Here is a 4,176-nt window from a genome sequence, read left to right on the forward strand (position 1 = left end):
TTTTTATCATTTCTAAAAGCACATGCTTCCTGGTACAGAAGGAATATCTCAGCACAGCACCAAAATACCAATCATAGTCTTAAGTGATGTTGTAGTCTCTTCTTCGTAACTGAAGTCTCAGTATCTGATTTGACTTTTATCAAACCTAGGTACAATATGTGATTATACTTATGTTGATGACTCTGAAGACCTGTGCACATAAGTTAAATCAACAAATTTTAACTTTAACATCAAATGTTAATTTAATACTGAATATTTTCCTGTTCATGCGAATCCAAAATTAACTTACCCTATGTATTTTGAGAATTACAGATTTTTGATGAATTAATTTTGGCAAAGTCATACATGCACAACACACACAAAATAGACAAAACAGGAACCTCAGATTTCCCATTCCAAAGCTTCAGCCATGAAGAACCCACAACTGTGGATTCAAATTGCAATGAGAGACAGTGGACTCAAATTGGGATTCTGACAGATGGAACAAAACAAGATCACTTGTGTAGATGTTTAAACCCCTTACATAGTCTTTAATTGATGATGGTAATGATAATTTTAATAGTTCTTTCCCCAAAATAAATTTTTCTATGGTACATAATTTTGACCCAGTTACGCATACATGTACAAATTCTATTTTCACATATTGTCATGCTCCATCACAAATGACTAGACATAGGTGCCAGTGCTGCAGAGCAGGATCTCTTTACTCATCAATTCCAGAGGCAAAGTTTATATTTATTAACCCCAAGCTCCCAACCTACCCAATCCCTCCCCCATGGCAATAACAAAACTATTCTGCAAGTTCGTGAAGTACATTTGTGCCTTATATTAGGTTCCAGATATAAATGATATCACACGGTATCTTTCTCTTTCTGACTTACTTCACTCTGCATGAGAGTCTCTAGTTCCATCCATGTTGCCACAAATGGCATTATTTTGTTCTTTTTTATGACTGAGTAGTGTTCCATTTTGTATATCTACCATATCTTCCTAAGCAAGTCATCTGTCAATGGACATTTGGGTTGTTTCCATGCCTTGGCTATTGTGAATAGAGATGCAATGTACATTTGAGTGCCTGTGTTTTTTAAGTAGAGTTTTGTCTGGATATATGTGCAAGCATGGGATTGCTGGGTCATATGGTAGTTCTATGTAAGACTTCTAAGATACCTCTATACTGTTCTCCATAGTGGTTTTACCAGTTCACATTCCCACCAACAGTGCAGGAGGGTTCCCTTTTCCCCATGCCCCATCCAGCATTTGTTATTTGTGGATGTATTAGTGACAGCCATTCAGACCGGTGAGAGGTGGTGTCTCATGGGAGTTCTCATTTTCATGTCTCTAATAATCAGTGATGTTGAGCCTTTTTTCATGTGCTTGTTGGCCATTTGTACACGTTCCTTGGGAAAATGTCTGTTCAGGTCTTTTGCCAATTTTTCCATTGAGTTGTTGTTTTTGCTGTTTAGTGGCGTACGTTGCTTGTATATTCTAGATATTAAGACTCATCAGTGGCATCATTTGTGTCTATTTTCTCCCATTCCGCAAGTTGTCTTTTTGTTTTCTTTTTGGTTTCCTTTTCTGTGCCAAACTTGTAAGTTTGATTAGGTCCTATTGACTTATTTTTGCTCTTAATTCCATTGCTTTGGGACACTGACCTGAGAACATATCCATGAGGTTGATGTCAGAGAGCATTTGCCTATGTTCTCTTCCAGGATTTTGATGGTTTATTTTCTTATATTTAAGTCTTTAAGCCTTTTTTCAGCTTATTTTCTTATGTAGTGTGAGGGCATGTTCTAGTTGCATTAATTTACATGCTGCTGTTCAGGCTTCCCAGCAATGCTTGCTGAAAAGACTGTATTTTTCCCATTTTATGTTCTCGCATCCTTCGTCAAATATTAGTTGGACCATAGGTGTCTGGGTTAATTTCTTGGTTCTCTAGTCTGTTGCATTGGTCTATATGTCTGTTTTGGTACCAGGACCACACTGTCTTGATGACTGAGGCTTTGTAATATTGCATGAATTCTGGGAAAGTTATGCCTCCCGCTTGGTTTTTGTTCTTCAGAACTGCTTTGGCAATTCTGGGCTTTCTGTGGTTCCATACAAAGTTTTGGATTGTTTCTTCTGGTTCTGTGAAAATGTCATAGGTCATTTGATAGGGATTGTATTGAATCTGAAGATTGCTTTGGGTGGTAGTGTATCCATTTGTACAAAATTAATTTCTCCAACCCAGGATCACGGAATGTCTTTCCATTTCTTTATATCTCTTTTAGTTTCCTTGTTTAATGTTTTATAGTTCTCAGCATATAAGTGCTTTACATCCTTGTTCAGGTGTATTCCCAGGTATTTGGTTTCTTGGAGTGCAATTATAAAAGGTATTGTGTTTTTGTATTCCTCTTCTAAAGTTTCATTATTAGTATACAGAAATGTGACTGATTTCTGAATATGGATCATATATCCTGCTACTTTGCTGACTTTGTTGATCAGTTCAAAGTAGTTTTTGTGTTGTCTTTTGGGTTTTCTACACATAGTATCATGGCATCTGCATCCAGTGACAGTTTTATCGCTTCTCTTTCTACTTGGATGCCTTTCATTTCTTTGGTTTATCTGATTGATGTGGCTAGCCCTTCCAGTAAAATGTTGAATAACAGTGGTGATAGTGGACATCCTTGTCTTGTTCTAGATTTTGGTGGAAAAGTTTTCAGCTTTTCTGCATTGAGTATTATATATTGGCCGTGGGTTTGTCATAAATGGCTTTAATTATGTTAAGGAGTGTTCCCTCTATACCTACTTAGGTAAGAGTTTTTATCATGAAGGGCTGTTGGACTTTGTCAAATGCTTTTTCTGCATCTATTGAGATGATCATGTTGTTTTTGACTTTTCTTTTGTTAATGTGGTGTATGGCTGATTGATTTGACACTGATTGATATGTTGAACCATCCCTGTGCACCTGGGGTGAATCGCACCTGGTCATGGTGTGTGACCTTTCTGATATGTTTTGTGCATTTGGATGGTTAAACTTTTGTTGAGAATTTTTTGCATCTACATTCATCAAATTTATAGGCCTGTAGTTTTCTTTTTTGGTGGTATTTTTGTCTGTCTTGGTAATTAAGCTGCTGTTGGCATCATAGAATGTCTTTGGAAGTGTTCCTTCTTCTTCAATTTTTGAAAAATTTTAAGGAGGATGTGTATAATTTCCTCTTTGTGTGTTTGGTATAATTTTCCTGGGAAGCCATCTGGTCCTGGATTTCTTTTGTAGGTAGTGTTTTTATAACATATTCAATTTTGTCTCTAGTGATTGCTCTGTTCAGTTGATCTATTTCTTTTCAGTTCACTTTTGGCAGGATGTAAGACTCTAGAAAGTTGTCCATTTCTTCCAGGTTGTCAAATTTGTCGACAGACAATTGCTCATAATAGTCTCTCATTTTTTTGTATTTCTTTACTATACATTGGACTTACCTTTTCCATTTCTGATTTCGTTTATTTGGGTTATTTCTCTCATCTTTTTGGTGAGGCTAGCCAGAGGTTTGCCTATATGTTGACCTTTTCAAAGAACCAGCATTTTATTTGATGGATTGTGTCTATCATTTTTGAAACTCTATTTACTTGATTTCCTCTTTGGCTTTTATTATTTCCTTTCTTCAGTCAAATTTAGGTTTTGCGGTTCTTTCATCTTTTTCATTTTATTTATATTTCCTTTTATTTTATTTTCCCACTGCACAGCAAGGGGGTCAGGTTATCCTTACATGTATACATTACAATTATATTTTTCCCCCACCCTTCGTTCTGTTGCAACATGAGTATCTAGACATAGTTCTCAATGCTATTCAGCAGGATCTCCTTGTAAATCTATTCTAAGTTGTGTCTGATAAGCCCAAGCTCCCGATCCCTCCCACTCCCTCCCCCTCCCATCAGGCAACCACAAGTCTCTTCTCCAAGTCCATGATTTTCTTTTCTGAGGAGAGGTTCATTTGTGCTGGATATTAGATTCCAGTTATAAGTGATATCATATGGTATTTGTCTTTGTCTTTCTCGCTCATTTCACTCAGGATGAGATTCTCTAACTCCATCCATGTTGCTTCAGCTGGCATTATGTCATGCTTTTTTATGGCTGAGTAGTATTCCATTGTGTATATATACACCACATCTTCAGAATCCAATCATCTGTCGATGGACATTTAT

The sequence above is a fragment of the Sus scrofa genome, chromosome Y (genome assembly GCF_000003025.6).
Source record: "Sus scrofa isolate TJ Tabasco breed Duroc chromosome Y, Sscrofa11.1, whole genome shotgun sequence".
Taxonomy (NCBI): Eukaryota; Metazoa; Chordata; class Mammalia; order Artiodactyla; family Suidae; genus Sus; species Sus scrofa.